Source organism: Vanellus vanellus (genome assembly GCF_965231255.1).
Source record: "Vanellus vanellus genome assembly, chromosome: 3".
In the NCBI taxonomy this organism is placed as follows: domain Eukaryota; kingdom Metazoa; phylum Chordata; class Aves; order Charadriiformes; family Charadriidae; genus Vanellus; species Vanellus vanellus.
In genome coordinates, this window is record NC_138907.1 from 113,783,568 (window position 1) to 113,805,722 (window position 22,155).

A 22,155-nucleotide genomic window follows, 5' to 3' on the forward strand; every position below is an offset into this window, starting at 1 on the left:
CCTCTCCAGTACCACGTGTTCATCCTTTTAATAAAGCTTGCTTCAGAAAATAGATGCAGACAGAACTTATCAGCCTATTTAAGCACGTGCTAAGTCAGCCCTCCCTGCGCTGAAATTTATACATATTCTTAAGCACTTTGCTGGATTAAGCCAACTAATGCCAAGAAAACTGTCTACTGGGGAGATACGGTTTCCAAACTGAAGAATTGATCTGGCTTTTCTAATGGCTACTCTTGGACCGGTTTTTAGCTTCCAGTGCTTTCAGGTGTTCTGCCTGCTGCCAGCAATCTATTTATTGATACAGGAAATCCATTTTGCCTTGCCTTGCTTTTAATGAGTTTTGCAAGCAAGTGGCCCCTTCCTGTGACTCATTCTGTGTTTTCTGAGCGGGAGATTGTGGTTTTAAGTTTCACGTTGGAAAGTAACCACTGCGTCTGCTTTCCTTGTCTGCTGGAATCTTAACAAGAGGAATACATTTTGGAACAAAGAAATGTAAATGGAGTAGAACAGTTCACGTTTCTTTGCAAAATTGTGTAAACATCCTTCTTTTGCAGGGCAGTTAAGACGGCTGGTGCAAAATGAAAACAGGTCATGTTTTAAAATAACAGCTTTATCTTAGAATGTTGCTGTTAACAAGGGTGAAAAAGACATTTTACCTGATATCTCAATATGTGTTGGACCTTTGATTTATAGCCAATAAATATCCAAAAATTAAACAGTGGAGGCCTTTCTCTGATCTTACTGACACAGGAGTAACTCCGTTAACGTTGGGATGGCTGCTCAGATACAGCTACAACTGCAATCTGAAGTGTGAAGAGTGAGCGCTGCAGATTTCCATCCAATTCCTGATCCCTCTCATTCATTTAGGATATTGGAGGTGAAGAGGTGGGAGATGCGTATCTATTTGTTTCTAACGTTTGCCAAAAATATGGTGGCGGAAGGAGAGAATCCTCTGCAAGCTGGGACCGTTAGTACTGGAAACTTAGATTTACGTTAAAAGCAGCCATAAATACATCAAAACCAATGACCGGGGCGGTTTCCATTCCCCATTGCTCGATACAACTATTTATATTTCAGGCTCAGTGGCTATGTCTGTACAGACAAATTGCTGCCCAGTAAAGGGCAGGGACCATTCTTCGCCCTCCTTGCCCAACTGGCATGCTTTGGTGAATGTCCAGCTGCCTCCCTGCCACGTCGGGGCAACTGCTGACCTCTGCTGTCCCTCGGGCTGTGCCTGGGCATTGCTTGGAGGAGCACAGGTTGGCCTGGCCGAGATCATGCCAGGGACCATGCTAGAAGCATGCAGGATGGGCGATTGCGTGCCAGGGCCTGGGTTTGCATCTTCCTGGTTTGCTGATGTGTCCACACTGTACCTGGAAAGAGCCTGGTCTGCGTCCCAGCTCTGGGCTGTAGCTCCTTTCCCCACCTGTGTCCCATCTGGCTGGATAATGAGATATTTGGACCTCCCTTTCCAGGGGATTTGGGATGAGCTGTGCTCTTCCTATGGGCTTGAGGAGATGCTTCAGTTCTTCTGTAGGTCGTCAGCCCGATCTCAAGAGGAGCCACTATCTGGCCCTGAACTGCTTTCACCTCTGTCTAGTTGCAGCCCTGTGCAATGTTAAAGCATGTTAGGGGGGCTGAGATCATCCCTGCAGTTCTGCAAAAAGGCCAGAAAGATCTAAAAGCTCTGCTAGCACAGGCTGCTTAGAGACACACTGTGCACGGGTATGCACAGAAAATCATCCTTGAAAGCAAATAAACACGTTGGGAAAGCAGGAATTCAACAGATCATGTTGAAAATGTGACCTTTCAGTTACCCATTTCAACTGTCAAGTTCAGGCCGGCGGAGACAGCAATTGGAAGGAAAAATTGTGAGGCCCAGAAAGTGAAGCGGCTTTATTGGGAAAGTACTGAGAGGAAAGAAAGAGGGAGCCCCAATGTTATCACACTCACTTTCCTGCAGGGATCCAGATATCCTGTAAAAACGCAATGCCCTGTATTGCGGACTTCATTTCCGATCCATGTACCGTGCGAATGGAAATAACACGAGAAATGTCTTTATTTCTCGGCGTATGGTGGGGTGGGGTGTTTTTGGGGGGGCGGATTGTTTGTTTCGCCTCAGTAACAGCCTGTATTGCGATACGGTGACTTCGGGAGCAGTTCAGCTGTTCACACCACGTTTCTTCTTAACGCCCTCTCTGCACAGCCTGAGAGCCCCCACAGGTACTACACCTCCCTCCGGGGCCCGTTTCTTCTCCTGCTCTAGATGGCTCCTCTGCACGCACGTATCAGGGCATGCAATCACTTCCATTTTCTTTTGACTTAGCAAATTCTTGTAAACCGAGGCTGTGGTTTCACGGGCGGCTGATCTGATCTGCCGGTTTGTTACTGCCTAAGGGAAAAAATCATTCTTCCCGTCTCCTCCTTTGCTCCTCCTGATTCTCCGCCCCACCCCCTCGCTGCACGCCCTGGATGGTTTTGTGCTGCATTAATGAGTTAAATGGGCTCAGAGGGAAGCAGGACCTTATGCTTTTGTCTATGATGTCCCACGAAACTGTAACCTAAATTTTACTATGTCCATATCCATTCTACACCTGTCCTCTTTATTCTTACAGTAATTGTCATATAATTGCGGGCAGACCTTACAAAGTGACATGCCCGGTGTCTATCAGTGAACTTGAGAGCATGGACATAACCACATCCAGATGAGACCATGAGCAGTGACAAACCACAAGTAATGAAATTGCAGGATCAAAACCATCTGCTCAAGACAGAAAGACTGCCTGCGGAGCAAAAACCCGGTCCCGAGTCAGGAACAGGATCCAACCCCTGCCCTGACACAAGAATCTTGTGTTGGCTGAGGGGAATCCTTCAATGTGCTTTGTGCCTCGGTTCTCCGTGCGTGACGGAGATGATGGCAGTTCCTCTGTCCCAGGTATGCACAGGGCACAAGGCATTAACGCCTATGAGATGCTGTGGTATGAAACTGAGGGCTTACGCAAGAGAGAGAGTTGAACCACCACCAGTGGCTCAGCTTCTGAACACCTGACAGTCAAGTTTTGTCCTTGCTGGCCCATGAGAGAGGGAAGAATACTGTCTCCATTTAACACCAGGAAACAAAAACTCTTGGTAGCCTCGGTAACTTCAGCTTCAATTTTCTGAGTCCATTGTCGGGGTCCCAGGTACTGTGTCAGCCTTTGGTCTGTTCAGAACAAGGACTGAGAGGAAGCAGAGAGCTCAGGGCAGACCCTAATTTGTCAAGTAAAAAGCTTCTGGCCTTCAAACTCACAAAGTGTCACTGCTTTGTTAATGGCTTCTGGTACTGCGGTGGCCTCTAGGACGGCTCATCATGATCCCTGTGGTAAGAGACCCAGAGAGAACCACCTACCAGAACCCAGAAAAATGAAATTGCAAGTATAAGGCGATTTGGATTTGCTAGAAATGGGCAGACAGTTCGTGTGGTGTGTAGAAACACCAAATTAGCCTTAGTCATCATAACAGGGAGTAGTATATCCCAGGGCATCCTGGCTTTTGTGAGCTAAGTCCAAAGAGCTAGGAGATCTGCTCCTGGGGTTACTGCATAATGTTTGTTTGCTTGATGGTTATGTCCCAGCTAATTTTGCAATGCGAGTCTAAATCCTTCAACCGCACATCCAATTTGTAATTTAAGCCTGCATAATTTTATCCCTGCTTGCTTACACCCACTGTCTCCTGGTTTACACAGACCATTGCTGGTTTCTGTAAGAATTGCCGCACTGATTGATATGCGAAACAGGAAGGTAGGATGTTTTAATGTGGAACGGTATTTGGAGAGATGCAGCATCTGTGTCTAAAGTGAGAGATAGTTACAGGGTTAGACAAGTAGGCCATCAATTACAGGAGGCTGAGGTTAGGACCATCTGGCTGTTTGAAACAACACCAGGTGTTAGCAGAAGCAAATTTCCTGTGTTGCAACATAGGAGGAGAGCGGCAGGCAAGAAACAGCCCTCCAGAGCGAATCTCAGCCATGAAGGAGGCCGCTTCTCATTTCCTTTTTTTAGTGCTGTCTTGTGGGGAAAAAAAAAAAAATCACTTGAAGAATCTGACACACCTGTGTCTCCTGCTCGGTGCCTCCCGGGGCCGCTGGGGGGGAAACCTCAGCCGGGGATGGGGCCCTCCTCCTGGGAGGAGGGCTGAGCAGGACCTGTACCCACACACCAGCTCAGCCAGCTCTTGGGTTTCAGTGCCACCAGCAGCCTGACCCTCGCTGATGGACCCGAGCGCCAATGTCCTGGTTCGCATACCCAGCATCCATGGTCCTCTCGAGGCTCTCCTTCTCCTTGCCGCCCGACTCATGGTACACGGTGTCTCCAGCCACATGCAGCCCTGCCTCGGTTTCCCTCCCCATCCCTGAACTGCCTCCACCAGCCGAGGGAGAGGCAGCCAAGGGTGGGCTGGCTGCTGGTGGAGAGGGTCAAGAGGTGCAGAGAGATGCCCATCACCCACAATGTGCTCAGCAGAGGAGTGTGCGCTTATAGCCATTTTCAACCATTCAGGGCTACTGGGCCATATTTTTAGATAGTGACTGGCTTGGTGTAGGCAAAGAATATTGCTGCATTACCCATACATGTATTGTTAAATCTGAACAAGCCTCTCATGCAGTTACGCTCCTTCAAATTTTCTCATCTATACTTGACAAAGCTTTCTTATTATTATTTACATTAAAAAAGTGAATAAACCACAATGCTGAAATTCCTCCAACCTAAAAGATACACTGATACAAATAAGTCAGGAAGCAATCACAGCTCTCACTAAAGTTCTTCTTACTGTACTAAACTAAGACTTGACGGAGACTGTGGCAAGAGGCGATTTCCAGAGCGGTAGTTCCCGGCAAGCACCCCGGCTCAGCAGTGTCCTTTCACAACAAGCCGGCAAGAAATTAAAAATTAGGTAAACGCCATCTCAGTAACTGACAGAAGAACCTTAGATCAGTTTTTCCTAGTTTCTATTTCTATCAGCGAGAAACAGCCCTCACGGGTTTATTTTAAACTTTAATTATTATGCTTTAATTATCTGGTGACAGAGGGAAAAGCCTTTGATTTGGTTATAAATGCCGAACTTCCATGAATTCCTCAATAAAACACTTCATTTAGGGAATGCAGCAAAGGTTGCTAAGTGACAGCGACGCTGTTATGTATCACAGCGCTTCCAAACGCCTATCGCCAAGAAGAAAATGAAATAGCCGGGGGCACCGGCGTGTAGGCAGGGTGAGGAGGCTAAAGGGCTCCAGCTCATAAGCAAGCTTGTGCCTATGTATTTTTAGCTACCTATTAAATGCAGGCTGCTTTTCGGAAGCTCTAAGCACTTACGACCATCCACTGAACAATGGCAACGGTGAGGTGCTGTCCAGGTACGCTTGCGAAAGGGCATCATGCGGTGTTCGCTCCTGCCGGATCTGAAAACATGGGCTATTATGCAAATCCTAAGGTCTCGCACCGGCCATTAAAAATGCAGCAAGATGAGTGTCGACCCAGGGAGAACATTCCCAAAATGTACCGGTGACGAACATGGGGGTAGAGTTTTGGCTAATCTGAATTTCTAAACGTTGCCTTTGAAGAGAGAGCGTCTGCAGGTAATGGCAATAACCGCTCCTGAAAATAATGCTGCGATTGCAATTATTAATTAAAAAAAATGGGAAATTCGAGATATCCGGTCAAATTAGGTACCTATCCATTTACCTGTGAAACTGATTGATTTGTATTAGTAACGACCCCATGCATGGTCTTCTGTAGTGCTAAGCAAACATTTATTAAATTCGAGAGGTGTAAGCATATAAGTCAAATAAAACCATTGCTTATTTTCCGGAGTGGGATAATAATTTTTATGCCCCTTTTTTGCAAAATATTTTGTCTTCTGTGAATAATTCATATTTTGTGCTTACGGATGAAAAAGTAATATTTATTTTAGTGATGGGCTGGCTATACAACTATATTGTAGTCCTTAACTCTTTAAAATGCTTTTAAAAGTTTTTATGTGACAATTTGTCAAGTGTGGGCTTGGGTTTTTTTATCTGCAATCATTTTACATTAAAAGAAAGTCTTATTTGCAAACCAAATGAAGCTCCAGCTTCTAAAACTAGGTAAAAATGAGACAGAGCGTTGGTTTGACTGTTAAATGAATGTATAAAACTAACACATAACCGCAGAATTCTAAGATTGGGCTAGAAAGAAAATATATGGAAAATTGTATTGACTGCATCTATCCAGGACATTTGCTTTGGTGTTTTGGATGGATTATTGCCTATTACGTATTTCTTTCTTCTTTTACATCCACCTTTCCCCACTTCTTTCCTGGAGACCTGCGCTTGCCTTTTGGATGGTGCTCTCTCCCCAGGTGCTTTATTCTTACCTTCCTTAAGTTTTGCACGCCAGTGTCAGGAGCCGTTTCTCTTTCAGAAGGACAGGGAGATGGGGTCGTGTTGGATCTGATCCTGCCTGATCTGCTTCTCTGTTGTCCGGAGGCTCAGCGCTGGGGCTGCGGCAGGAACAAACTGATAGCCGCTGTGGCACCGAGGCTGTCCGCAAAGATTTCACAAGGACTCACTTCATTTATTATCCTCTTGAAAACTGCCAGAGCCGCCCGGCCTAAATCAACCTCATCCTGCCCAGTCCAGCAACCGGTTTTAGCTAGGAGTAACGATGCAGCGGGTTTGTGCAGAAAATCTGTATAGCATCGCTTACAAGCACTGCTGTAAGGGACCTTCACAAGGCGCTCGTAGAGCAGCCAGAGGACTGGCTCCATTTGCAGCTCTCGCCTGGCTTTGCGCATACTTTCGACCCTCTGTAAGAGCGTTCAGGGAACTTGGCCCCGGCCAGCAAGAATGTTGTGGGGAGAGAAGTCGAGCTCAGCGCAGCTTAGGCTCAGCTCGGGCCTTATCTCAGCCGCAGGGTGATGGGTCTGGCGCAGACCTGCTGCGTTGGAGGAAACCTGGCCCTGCTTGGGCAACCACCACCGCTTTGGCTTTTCTGCTGGTGCTTGCTGGCCGTGCAAGGTTGAAACTTTTGAATTTGAACAAGCCGGACCCGTCTGCCAAGTGGCTCCTCTGCTTGGTCAGGTCCGCGCAGGCCTGCCGTAGCTCCACTGGCAGCGGGTTGCTCCATGGTAGAACAAGCCTGGGCAGCAGGAACACGATGCTGGCACATCCTGAATGAGTCTGCTCCTGCAGCCAAACTACTGGCACCCCAATAAGTACCCCAGGATATTTAAATACCCCAGGCGGAGAGTGGTGCTGAGGACGATTTTGGCCCTTTGACTGCTGAGTCAATGCCTGTGGCTTACGGGCCAGGGGATTGTTTCAGGTACAGCCTTGGGTACGTGCAAGTGCTCCTGGGAGACACTGGGCAACCACGTTACAACCGCCCGCCTTTCTGCTCTGGAGGACAGGATAGAAAACCTGATGCTGGGATCTGCGACATGACCTCCTTCCTTTTGGCTCGGTTGGAGGAATCAAAAGAAACCCCAGAAAGAAATAATAACACAACTGTCTTTGATCTGACTGAGAAGTGCATTCTCAAGAATAATATGTGAGAAAGGCATCTGAATTTTTGCCCGCTTAAAATTTCCCATTGTCTTCTAAGGACCAAATACTTTGGTGTATATTTTGTTTAGCCGGATTCTTTTGCTATGATGGTCTGTCTACACTGACTAAATTCTTGTACTAATGGCTCCACGATGCTGCATTTAAAGATTATAATACATTTATAGCCCAATGATACAAAAAAAAAAAAAAAAGCAGCTGTATAAAAGCCAGGTATTAACTATTATTAAATAAAAATAATTTACAGCTTACCACAGTCACAATGAATGAGATTGACTCACCCATGGGCTTTAGGACATTATTTTCTAGCTTTTGTTTTATGAGACTGTACATGAAGGATGTTAGCTCGGTTGGAGATTTTCTCTTTTACTCTATGCCAAGGTTTTCAGAAGTGACTAATGACTTTGGGTGCCTAACTGGAAACATTGTAATAACGCCTGAATTTCAGAATGGCTGAGCACCCACCATCTGAAATTTAAGTCCTTTTATGGTCGTTTAAATGTAGGTCTCAGGACTGAGATCCTCTAATTCATCAGGAACTCTTGAAAAGCTTGGAAGTTATGGAAATATATTAAAAAATTTAAGATGCAATTTCCTCCTTAAAAGCCTCGCCATACCCAATTTTCCATGTCCCAACATGTGTGGAATTAGAAAAAAGAAATTGGCAATTATTGAATGCAATATGCTTTGATTTTATGATAAAGAAAACATTGGGTTCATTTTCTTACTAGAGGGTGGTAGCCCTGCTTTTCTGATAAATTGTAATTTCCATAAGCTTGTTTTTGAAGAAGTCAGTTTTCTAGATCTTTAGCATAAATCAATGAAGTGGGAACTCAGCCTTTGTTTTGCAAAGGTGGACACAACTCTGTTGTCTTTACGTAGGGAGGAATGATTCACGGGATATAGCAAGCACAAAAGCTTGGGATGCCTGGGGATGAGTGTCCCACGCGGGCTAACAATACTCTTTAGTTCACAGAATCCCTGGTGCCGTGCTGCCACAACCCACAGTTACGTAGTGGGCAGATATTACCTTTCGCTAACATTGCCTTTGCTGATACCGAGTCACATCTTTCTATGATATTCACCGGCGCGAACTACCACCAGTCAAATTATGCCATTTGACACCAGGTGGGCTTAATGTTTCATTGCTCCCTGGGAGACGAAGCCTTTCCTTAGATAACTGGAGAGCTCTGGCTGATTATCTCATAAAAATCAGCTGTTGCATCAGGCACAGAATGGGAGGAAGTTAGTCTCTTAAATGAATTGTAACTGGAAGCTTTTACTCTGTCTAGCCAGGCTGTTACCCACAGCTTAGATTAGATCTGATCTTTTTATGCTTCCCTACAGGTTTGCTTTGATTGTCTCCCCATTTTCCAATAAACACCGTAAGAGACCACTGGGCAATTACCGAGGAAGTCCCTGGGAACTGTTCCCAGCAAGTCTGATTCGCGGCATGCAGGGTACAAGGCGCTTGCCCAGGATCACATGCTCCCAGATACACGGGGCACAGGGATGGCCGTTCCCAGAAGTGGATGCCAAGACGCAAGCTAGCAAGGGGCGCGGGAACGGCCTTGTGACGGCAGCCAAGGGCAGCGGTGGGAGACTGAGGGCTGCAGCTGGGCTGTGAGAAATGAAGCAGCGTGTTTGGTTTTGAAGCGAGAAACCGAAATGCTTGTCTAAAGCACACTGGGCACCACTCAGCACCCAGTTTTACAGCCACAGTGCTTCACAGCGGTGCTGTGAATCCTTTACCTCTGCCTGACTGATCATTTCATCACCTGGATGGCCCTGAAAATTTAGCTCCAGGCAAGGACAGAAGAGTAAGTTTACCTTGGCATCTTCCACTGTCTTTTTATCAAAGGGTTGCAGCATCTATTATTTCCTCCAACTGTTTCCCCATGTCCTACCTCTCTGAGCTTGGACTGTAATCCCACACTCATTCCTGTACTGGTTCCTTACCTTCCCAGTCTCTGTCTTCATATCACCTGACCGTGTCGTCTCCCTGGCTTTGACTAGGTGACCCACTGTCTCTGTGGAGGACACAGTGGAGCCCGCATCCCTTGGACCTTTTATTGGAACTGTTTATTTTACTTCTTGTTCAGATGAGCCTGTTCCAGTCTGCATTATTGAAATCCAGCAAGACACATGGGAATCCCCCAGTGTGCAACCTCAGCCATGGCCAGGATCTCCAGGACCTCGCTACCCACATCCATCCATCCTGTTGTACAGGCTCCACTCCTCCCCTGCTGCCTGTGAGGCTGCTGAGCCCCAGCTCTACTCAGGCACAAAGTCTGGCCAAGAGCAGCCAGACCTGTTGCGCAGCGAGGGCTGCAGCATCCATACCTGCATCATGACAACCTCTTTTCTGCTGTTCTGCATCCTCTGAATTGCCAGCCTGGCAGCCAAAGTCCTCAGCAAGGAGGACACCATAGTGCTGAAGGCAGCCTAATGCCACATGCTCCTTGGATTACTCCTTGTTCTCCCTCTCCTTTTGCAAGACGTGATGCGCTGGAAGGGTTTCAGGAAAGGCAGTAGAAGAGGAGTGTGGGGAAACCTTCTGGCTGCCCGGCCACCCTTCAGCTGGTGGCGAGCAGCTTGTGCTCCTAGACATACCCAGCTGCCCAGACACTTCTGTTCATGGTACCTATGGCATTGTCCTTCAGCTAAAATATATGACTTCTATTTTAATAAGATCAGAATAGCAAGACATGTATGTCAGACATCAAAGGGCTTATGAGTTTTGCGGGTATAAAATGGAGCAGATTTATTTTTTTTTTTTCTCATGAGTCTAAGAGTTTGGACAACAGCATTGTACAGGGGAGAATAAAATCCACTCGTACTCAGGTAAATGTACATTGCACTGAGTGAGTGTCTGGACTGGGCAGGAAAGAGAAGGCAATGGACTCTACAAAGAGGGTCTGAGAGATGACATTGGAGGCATAACCAAATCAGCAATCTGTTGCCTGGGAACAAAGTTTACCCCAGTGATAAGGAAACGAACAGGTCTCTGGAGGCGTTTCTGAAGAATAAGATACTGTCATCTGCACTATGCATGGCTCGATATGACCTCTAAACCTCTGAGGCCACATCTTCTGCTCCTAAGGCAGCAGAGCCTGCCCTGGCAGGGTGGTGTCTGTAACAACATGTTGCTACAGCCCCACGGGCAGCACCCGGGGCAGCAAAGTCCCCAGCAGAGGCGCAACTGAAAGGAAAATGCCTGCCACCCCAACCGTGTCCCCCCCCCGCACCACTTTTGCTGGCAGAGTGATTTTGGCAGCATTTCAGAATTTTTCTGTTCCTAGCAAGCACAGCTCTGGGAGCTGAACTTCTTGATGTAGACCGAGACCTACAGAAGATGTTTTCATATTTACTTGGCTACTGGTTTTATACGAGTGCCTGTACCTCTCAGTGCTGCGTATAGCCGTCCTTGTGTCTTTGTGGTGTAGGGCCATGTTGGGAACACCCTAAGGGTTTTCCGACAATAAAAATTCAGGGAAATTTCAGTCTCCCTAGCTCTGCCTTCCCTGTGTCTTCAGCAGTGTTGTCCATCCACTTGAAAAGTTGGTGAAGCAGCTGCTTGCCAAGCTGGCCACTTGCCTTGGATGCTCCTCCTCCTCTCGCTGCCTTCACCCCGCAGCCTCGAGGGATGTCGCAGCTCTGGGTTTCCCCCTTTCCCGACAGGTGACTGGGAGCAAGACATGTCTGTGGGCTTGTGGGGACTGGGGTTTTTCTCAGGTGATGCCATGGTGGTGGGGACACAGTACTGCACAGCTCTGGAAGCAGAAATAAAGTGTGGCATAGCCAAAACAGCCTAAAGACACCAATGGATGTGTCAGTGGGAAATGGTGTCCTAATGCCTCTAATTTATCTTATAAATTTCAGTGTAAGTCACCAGATATGCCTGTATCCAGTATATTAGCCTCTTTTTTTTTTTTTTCTTCATAGAATACATGTAAAGTTAAACTGTATTTTACTCAGAAATTTTCTAGGAAGAAGTAATTGGTATCAGATCCAGGTGGCTTAAGGAGATACCAGTTCACTGCCGCCAGCATGACAAGTACCATAGCAGCAGCAAAGGCAGAAAACCTGGAGGTGGTGGATCAAATCAACCCTCTTTTGGGCCAACAAATACTCAGATACGTTCCTGGAAAATATGGGAAAGCGTAGTGAAGGTAAGAAATGTACTTTGTTCTCTTTGTAATTCACTCCTTTTTCCTTCTCTGTCACCCCAGTGGTGGCTGTGCTGTGCCGATGAACAGCGCAACGGCCTCTGCCGGCCACCCCCACTGACAGGACATTTTGGCGAGGCGTCCCCCAGCTCCATCCCACCCCATCCCAGCCCCCCCCCTCCCTCCAACACCCCTCTGGGGCACTCAGGCGCCTGTGCCTAATTGCGGCAGCGGCTGGTTTTAATATGAGGTCTGAACTTTGTTTTTTTTTTTTTTTTTTTAATTTTTTATTTTTAATTTTTTAGAACCTAAATTGCTTTCAAAGGGGTAGTGCACCCCGTGGCCCCCCAGCCCAGCCCGGCCCAGCCCAGCCCAGCCCGCGGTGCGCGGTGGTGCGCGGCGGTGCGCGGCGGTGCGCGGTGCGCGGCGGGGACAGCCTGCGCAGCCTCCAGGAGATGGTGCCCTGCTGTCAGGAAACAATGCGGCCAGCAGCAGCCATTCCCCTTCGCTGGCACCATGTCACACTAAACGCTTTGTGTCTGTCAGCACATTCCTGGAAGGTCACAGTGAATGATGAATGCTCCTGTGTAGGAGCTGAGGAGGGCGTTTTTTATTTTTTTTTCTTTTCTTTTTTTTTCTTTTCTTTTTTTTTTTTTTTTTTTTTTCCATGAATTGCATCACTTGGCGGCCTCTTGGCTTCATTCATTTGACTCCTGTGGTTACAAACCTTTCCCAATTGTTGTGAGCCTGCTTCCTCCACAACCCCTCTGTGGCCAAAGCAGGATATTCATGACTGACTGGCCTGGGGAAGCTGGATAACTTCCAGCCACTTTCCACAGCAGAGTTGCTCACTTCCCTCCCCCCGAGGTCTGAAATATCCTGTGGTTCTGGTTAGCTTTCTCTCCGGATGCACATCAGCTAAAGCACACGCATCATCATGTGATACCCAAGGTTGTTCCAGCCCAGCTAATTGTGAGAGAGGCTTTATTTAGACGCCATGTATAAAAAGATGAGTAAAGCACTCCAACATGAAGTCAGAGGGGTATTTGACTGGATCCTGAATGAAAAGCTGATTTGCACTGGCATGTGGCACTGGAGTTCTCCGTTGAGCTTTGCACATATGTCTAAGAAGTTTAAATAATTCCAATAAACTATGATGTCATCTCTGCAGCTCCGTTGCCATTTCCTATGATTTGGTTCATGATTTCTTTCCCCTCTGAGTTACTAATTGCTCATGAAGCTTGTGCAATTGAATGGGGCTCTTCTATTTTTTCACGCTCCCTTCCCCCCATGCAGAAAGCACAGACCTGCTAGTTTTGATTGGGGAAAACCACCTTCAGCCAAATTCAGCATTACTTCTCAATGGGAATTTATCAGCACCTGAGTAGCAGTAGTCACTCGGCACAACGCAGCCAGCCGCGCTGAAGGGTATTTTGTTGGCGTGGGGAGTGTCTGAATGGGGAGGAGGGTTCAGGAAAACCCATGCCAGAGTGAAATCGAAAGAGGAACACCTGCATTTGCAAACAGTGTTCATGGACCTGTTCACGGGCTCTTGTGGGCACATTTCCTTCCAAAGGATGGAGACGCATTCAGTGGTCAGGACAGGTTAACAGTCTCCAGTACGCCTGCTTGTGTTTGCAGGGCAGGAGTTCTGAGAAAGGACTGCTGCGACCCTGAGAATACATCTGTTGAGGTCTCATTTTCTGTCCCTGAAGCCGTCTGGCAACATCCGTACTGTTAAAGTCTTTTTGCCTTCAAAACAGGGTGGCTGCATCTAACGTGGCTAGTGAATAGTCCCTGGTCTAGTCCAGTCCCTGCACTGTGTGACCACCCAAGCTGTGCCCGGGAACTGGTTGGAGGACGCTGACTGGCTCAGGTCGGAAATGGTCCTGGCACTGCTGTAACTGTTCTCCGGTTCAGGCGATGGGGACCCATCCTTGTGTCCTGGCTCTATCCAGCTTACTAGTATGGATGTGGCTGGACAGACTTCTGTGGGCTGTACAGGGTTCAGCTGTAGGACTGGGAATCTTCATTTTGGGTAGAAGAAAAACATCCTTGGGCAGGAGAAACTGGATAGGTGGGAGAGCAGGAAGATGGAAAGTGAACTCTGGGTGAGAAAGAGAAAAGTGTCTGGACTTCAGTAAGAGACTAAATAAAGCCAGAAAAAAAATAAATTCAGAGGCCAAATGAGTCCTTAGGAGTCAAAGTTTGTGAACCAGAGTAGGATGTTTTCCAGAAAGCTGCAAGAAAGCACATGTTGCTGCCAGTTCATTGGCACATAGGGAGAAACTACTGGAACTTCAAGGGAGTTTTTCAGCAGCAACAAGTAAGGACATTTAGCCAAAGTTTTGGTGAAGACAAGCAAATTGCAAACTGCTATCCAATAATGGCTACATGTTGCAAAATGTGGGATGAAAGGAAAAGATCTGTGAAACTTGAGGACATTTCACTTTTTATACGTTTCCAGAAAATTCATCAGATCATTCAAGTTGTTGAAGAAATGTCAGGAAGTGGAATACCAGAGGTTTTGCACAACTTATGAGTAATTTTTTTACGAAGTCCTCAAGCCAGGGAAAGTAATTAAAACTTGTTTGGGTTTATTTTTATTTCATGAAATCCCTTGGTGTTATTGTTTCCCAGGTCTGCATTTAGAGGCTCAGGTTTCTTTGTCGCTTCCCTTTGCACACACCAAGAGCTGTTCCACACACAGGTACACAAATAGCATCAAAAATCTTCTTTGAGCAAAGGTCATTTCAGATCAAGTGGGTTCTTTGTCAACTTCACAAGCAACTTGATAACAATATGTGGAAGCAGGTTTGCCAAGAGACATAACAGGATTGAAGCCACCCTTTTTTTTCCACTTCAGCATTTCTTGGTGTTGCTAAAGGGAGTTGCTAAGAAGACCCTGATCCTGTGTGATGCTGTATCCGTCCCTGGTGGGTTGTCCTGTGTGCCACTTGTGAAAAACACAAGTACTGATGTCTACAGGGTTTTGGATGAAGAGCTGGAAGCACTGTATGGTGTGAAGGTCGGTCTGCAGCGCGTTGCAGAGGTGTGACAGGGATCCATGCACGCGTGCCATAACCAGCCAGAACAGCCCAGCTGCGACCATACAGGCTTCACCAGAGGCTGTACATGCTCATATAGGATGTTGGGTTTGTAGTCAGTGGCTATAAGTCCACTGTGTCTGCTTTTCATGTGTTGCCTATAGCTGTTGTGTCTACCTGAGTACAGGAGATCCTCGGATCTCCTTGCCACATAGACACCATACTCCTAGTACCTTTCAGGAGAAGATGCCATGTATACAAAGACCAGTAAGAAGAGCAATGATGCTGTCTATGTCTTACCTTGTGTTCTTACACGAGAAACCCTTGTCTCCAAGGGCTTCCACAAAGATATTTGTATAATTACCCAATGATAAGGACTGGAGCTCATCTGACTGCACAGGAGGAGAAAGCCTCCCGAATCACCCTTTTATGTCTGTCCAAGAGCAAACCTCAGCGTTCCCTGATGCAGCCAGAAGAGCCTGTAACAGAGATGATAAGGAAAAGCAGCCTCCTATCGTTCCCAGTGCAACACAGCTTCAGTACTCATGAGTCGCAGTTTGCTCTCGGCTCTGACTGAAGGAAAATGCCTGCTGACATGTCAAAGGAACTTGAGAAAAGTAAGTAAGGGCTCTAAGGGTCTTCTCAAGGTATTCTGACACGCACACCACACCATTTGAACCTGAAGAACAGCAAAATTGTTACCCAGCATCAATAAAGTGACACCAGTATGTACATATCATCGGGATGGAGAGAAGGAAAGGATTTAGCACATGCACACACATATATGAGGAAAAAGAATTAGAAATTCTGAAGTTTCTTAAAGAAGATTATTTGCTGTGCACCCTGAGGTTTGACCCATGCAAATTAAAACTTCCTGCATGTTTTCTTCTCTGCAGATGGCACCACAACACACACCAAGGAGCTGAGCACTTAGAGCTACTTGAGAGTGAGACCTCGGCTCCTGCAGCCAGTGCAGCTGGAGTTTCCCTGGCTGTCATGATCCACGCCGGCAGCAGAGCCACCTCGCAAAGACAGCATGGCTTTCTCTGCCATGGCCCATAACTCGTGCTGGCAGAGGAAGGTAGCACCATGGCTGTGTCCTTGGCCTCTCTCCCTGCTGTTGCAGTTTTGAGGGAGAGGTGGGTAAGGACGAACCTTCTCCACACGTGAGATGGCTTGCTCCTGGGCAGTGCTGGACTCCTGCGTCCTGGGTCCTTCATCTGCATGCTACAGACAAAACCCATAGTTGGTTTCAATTTTGTTCTTCTGAAGCCCCTGAGAGGGAAAGGCCAGGGTACTGTGGGATGGATGTGAAAACTATCAAACACGATTCTCAATTACCAGTACCATAATTCCAGGCAAATTCAGCATCGAAGTCAACAGGGGTCTTTTTAATGGCTTCGGCTGGGCTTGAATTCTTACTTTAATTGCATGCCGGTGCAGGGTTTGAAGACTGGGATTCATCCACCTAAATGTAGGCATTTGATGAAGGTGTCTAAGGTAGATCAATACAAAGAGACAGATGCAGCCAGAGAGCGGGTCAGACTATCTGACTGAGCCCATCCCACGCCATTAACTGTTAAGAGTTGTCAGAGAGATTAATATTCTAATTTGGTGCCTCGAATAGTGCCCAAACTTAGTGGGAAGAACAGGTTGAAGCACTTAAGTACCCAACTGAAACAGTGGGAAAATTATTGCATAATTTTCCTGTGCAACACTTACTAAGATTAGGGTGGAAACGTGCACATGTTGCTGGGTCTGACTGAGGGGCGAAGAAAGAAGATAATAAATTAGAAAAATTAAAATGAAAATAAACTTTTATTTTTATGCTTTATCCTAATGTCGCTAGCATGTTAAGAATTTATCACCTGAGATACAAGACTTAATCATCACTAATCCCTTTGGCAATTGTTTTAATAACATTAATCAAGATGAGCTCATTTAGTGCTAATGGGGGTGTTTTAAGTACTTTTATAGGATTTTCACTGAAATTCAGAATTAAATAATTGGGCCATTATTCTAAAGTGTTTTCGTCATCCCTCAGGGAAGTCCCAGTTTCTTGGTTTTCATCTGCTTGATTTTATTTCCTCTCAAGCATTAATTCTGATTGCCCTTGACAATTTTGGAGCACCCCCTCCCAGTTATTAATTTGACCCTCTTCTGGGCAGTCTGAGGCCGGTTGCCCCTGATAATCTGTTTTGTCAATGCAGTCATGGACAGGAAAGATTTAAAATACCACTAAAATGAGTGCGGTGATGGATGGTGAAACAGGAAGGATGGTGATTTCCATCAGCTTAAGGCTCTGGTGAGCTGAGTTTTTCTCAAGACCCAGACTGGATGAGCAGTTGGTTATATAATTGCCCAATTCTGCATATAATGTTACCTTAAGCATGCTTAGTCCTTATTAGGGGCTGTAGTCTTTGCAATCTGGAATGCATCGGCAGTTGCTGAAGGCGTTATGGAAGGAAGGCAAGGTGCTATGGACTTAGGTCTGTTGCCTGAATTTATGTTCTTAGTGCCAGCTGATACGCCAAAATGTGTCTGAAACATCCCCATAATGATGGCAGGTGTAATGAAGGATATATGGTAGACCTTTGCCTTTCTTGAAAAGCAGTTAGATGCCATGAGTGGTGCCCTGGGTATCCGAAAGGACGCTAAAGGTTTTGGGAAGCTGTATTGAGCCCTATGGTTGGGAATCCATTTGAGATTAAGACTCAATGTGCCGATGTATACCCATCTACATGTAAACTAAATATGTAGACTAATGTTATGGTCAGCGGAGATCTAGTTAATGCAGTCTTTGCATTAACAAGACAAGACAACTTTGTTGTCTAGTGCCATAGTAGATGCTCTAGAGTTTCCTGTCTGGCCTTCAGCTGTATCTTCAGAGGAGGGAGGTCATCTCTGCCAGCCCAACGAGGATATCTCAGACATCCTATGACACCTAAAACATTTGCAAGTGTACACCAAAGTGTGGGCACCAAAACACTGTCTTTTGTCACAGATCATAGGATGCAATATGTGAAGTCACTTCAATACAAATGCTAAAATTCTCTGAATCATTCATACAATGATACGTTCATTTAGATGATAGTCATATTAGAAGATTTTATTTAATCTGGTAGGAAGGCCTGTATCAGTCATTCCCAGTTTTGATAATCACAGGAGACGTTGCCATTTCAAACTCACCCCAGTGAATTGTCAGGTCATATTCTACCAGCATGTTTGGTAATTCACATGCCTAAGCCTGAAGAGTGACTGCAAAAGTTAACTGTAATACATTTAAACATGAAATAATGTGTATTTTTTTCATATTCAACAAACTTTATGACTGCTATGTTCTATTGTTTCTCAGAATAACTGAAAGCTTCTAATCTCTTAGTCCATTATGGTGATTCAAAATAGTACAGGCTGGTAGATATATAAGTATGAGGGGAAAAAAAGGAGGACAAATATATTTTCACTTTATATCTTGTCTGGAAAATAAGCTTGGAAAATTTCTTTGAAAAGGCTATCCTCAGTGCAAAGATCTTTATTCAGATCATTGTATCAGACACAATAAACAACCTACGTTACACACAGCAGAACTCCGGCTTCATAAATCCCATTTATATGATTTATGTGATAATGAAGATCACATTTTGCAACCAAAGTGTGTGTATCTTGCAGCTTGAACGTTTTGTTTGGTTTTAACTGTTGGCAAATTGCTCAACATCTCAGATAGACTTAACAATTCCTATTTTTTTATTCACAGAAAGAAGTCGAACTATTAAACTGAGCAACTAATATGGCTGAGAATAGTTATTTTCAGGATAGCTTAATCACTGGGTAGGATTGTAAAGATGTCATATTTTTACTGTGTGATAGCAGCGTGTCTATTTTTGTGCAATTTGTGTTCTCACAGATGGGTCTCAGGTTTTGCAGCACGCATTGGACATGGCTTACGGCCATGCCAAATAGATACTGAGTGCAGGATCCGGGTAAAAATATATGACGTATCCTGTTTACACTTACACAATTATAATAATTCAATCCTCTGCACAAGAATGATGCAACAGGGTTTCCATTTTAGGAGGTTAAACTCTGCCCACGTGTGTGACATATGACCTTTGTTGTTATTCAGCATCCTACAGTCGCAGATTGCAGCTGACAGACACTTACAGGTCTCCGCTACAGCTGTGTGTTACCAGTCTAACAACACTCACTGCATCCAGTCCCTGAAATTAATTATTCAGACCTCCCAACGGTCTGACTCAATTCGAGCTTCCGCTAAGTCAGAACCGAGTAAGGGTTTCTGGATTCCAGTTAGTTCAGGTAACCGATGCAAAAAAGAAGCCGAAAGATTGACACCTCTTGTGTCTTTAAATCATGACAGAATTGCACCGCACAACAGTCAAAATAGCCATAAAGAACCATGTCTTGAGGGGCCAATTTTTCATGACTAACCTCCTGGGTTAGAGCAGAGGAAAAGCAGCTTGATTAATTGTAACATTTGTTTTCATTTAATAGATTCATAGATTTCGAGGCCAAAAGGGAGCACTCTGATTATCTAGTCTGACCTCACGCAGAACAGGGGCCGCGGGGCTTCACCCGGTGATTCCTGCACAGACCGGGCGGTTCTTCCCCGGTCCATAAGGAAACTCTCCAGCCAGCTATACGGGTGAGCATTACCTCATGCAATATACCGGGCCGTATCCTGAGCTCATTTTACCAGCTTGTAAATCCTGAGCAGTTTCACTTGGCAGCTCAGGGCTCACATGGATGCAAGTGAAATCAGAATTTGGCTGGCCCTTCCTCACAACATGGTAGCTGGCGAAACACTTTCTTTACTCCCCTGCGTAAAAAAAGTGTAAGATACGTATTTATGTGTTTGTGGTACATTGCTTTATCCCGAAGTGTAATGCTTAGACTGAATCGGTGAAGTTGAGGTAAATCCTTGGTCCAGACGTGAATTTTGGACTTGTTTAACTGACAAGGAAGACTCTTGAATACTTTTGCAGTTTATAGGTGTGCCTGACCTTCTGCTTTGTACACGTCAGATTTCATCCCTAGTATCTGCACTGAATCCAGCACTTCTCATGCCATGACAGCAGATCCTCCAAAAGGCTTAAGAATCCACCATCTCCTTAAGCAACTCTTTTCAAGCACTTTTAGAAGCTACGTGCCTTCCTCCAGAGAGAAAAAAGTGAAAAGAATGACATTACAGACTGAAAATGCCCGAGTGCAGTCAAATTACATATTTATCCTTACTGTGAAAAGCAAAAGCAGCGTATTTTAAACACAGCTCAATCTAAAGTGACAAGAAATGAAACAATTCAAGTGCAGTCACTATTCAAGGTAATATTCTGCTGCTCAGGAATATTCTGCATCTGTGCATCTAATTATAGTAAATAGCAGACAAATGCTGTTATACTATAGTCAGCCGAGAAAAAGGGGGCTAGGACACTATGTGTGCGTGCCAATCAGGTTACTAGGTAGCTAAATCTGGGTTTCTGCCAGCCAAACTTTTCAAGGCCTATATATGGCCGAGATCGCCCAGTTTCTCTGATACAAACCATTTTTTTTTGCACTTATGATCTGTCTGTTGTTATCCTGGTTTGAGGACCAAACTACGACAGTTGTGCATTATGTCGCAGTCTTTTTCAGAAGGAAAGGACACAGTGCCTTTAAGCCCTAAGTCTAACCTGAATGTATGAAAATGATCCACGATGCTATTGTACTAACCACACTTCCCAAGCGATACTTTCTAATATCAGAAAAATTTGTTTCCATGGTGACTGGCCTGACCTGATACAGTTCAGCTGATGCTGAGCTTCCTTTCCCTTCCCTAAAAAAGGAACTAAATGTAATCTTTCAGAAAGGCAATTCTTCTTTTCATTAGGTAACAGCAATCTCTCACGGCCTGTTGTTGATGCCGTATTGGCTTATTAACACTTTCAGTTAGAAGAAATGGAGGGTTCAAAGAAAAGTGGGCTCCAATTTTAACTGAAAATGATCCTTGTAAAACCATGGTGTGCCAACGCTTCTCAGGACACTATCTAATTTAGTGCCTGCTGAATGGAAGTGGAGAGCTCAAATGTGCCGTTAAAATGCAAGAATTCCAGTAGTGGGTTGATTCAGCATTACCTGCCCACAGAGAAGTTGGACAGTGGCATATTAAAACTTTCTTTGATCCTTAGCAATTTAGCTAATTGGCCTCATCATTAACATGCCTCTTACTTTAATCCTCTACTGGATTAAAAGGTGATCTTCTCATGATCCTGAAGCAAAGAATTCGTTGTTGAAACTTTTCTGTTCTTTGAAAGGGATGCTGAGAAGAAGGAAAAGTCAAAAAGTGACATCCCTTTGCAGTTCCAGCTGTATGCTGGGACATGCTGCATTAATGGTTAAACATGGGCTGAAATCCGCAAAGGTCATAGGCTCCTAAGAAAGGACTCAGATGGCACACTTCTTTCCAGATACCTTAGCCTTCTTGTATTTCTCAGAATTTTTTTAATGACCTCAGTTCAGGGACACGGACTGTCGTCCAAGAGTGGATTTTTTGGGAAGGATCTTGGGATCCTCCTTGTCAGCCCTTCCAGAATGAAGCAACATTGCCAAATGTAAATCAGCAAGGATATTGGTCCTTTTTCCCTTACTCCTCCACTAATAACTCACCCTTCCTATACCAGCATCCTCTTCCTCCTGGCTGAGTGCTTTCACCACCATGCTCCAGACTTAGACTTCCTCTTGCTTCTTTTTCTTTTGGGCCCAGGGCTTTTGCAGGTCTTCTGTGGCTATAGTTCAAGTTATTTTTTTACTTTCTGATGAGGTTTCAAGCTGTGAATTTTGCTCTTGCACGGGGGGCTGTGCTTTGGAGACAGACATACTGGCATTTACTGGCATGCCTTTTTTAAAGGCAACAATTCATCCAGTGTGTCGACCCCCAGGTCTGGGCAGGGAATCGAGGAACTGAATGCAGCACAGTGAGCTCCAAGAGACATGGAAAGTGTCCCCATGCCTCTTTGCGAGATATGGGGTATAAAGATGGCAGAAGTACCTAACTTGCTCTGCATTCTTGACATGTTGTCTCATCTTTCTAAGGTCCCCTTTCACCAACAACGAGAGGAGGGGACTCATTAAGAGCTGCTCAGAATATTTCCACTGAAACAGTGCCTGACTAGAAAATTAAGTTCTTAGCTTGCGGACCAAAGAAATTAGTGAAGAACTTCTGCATTGCTCTAAATTTGCACCCTTTTCATATTGAAAAAAATATAAAGTAGAATTCTTTGACTTTCAGCCATGTTTAGCTTACAAGATCCTTGGTTTGCTAGATCTTTTTTTTCCGGAAAAGATCATTCTGAGCATGAATATGTATATAAGG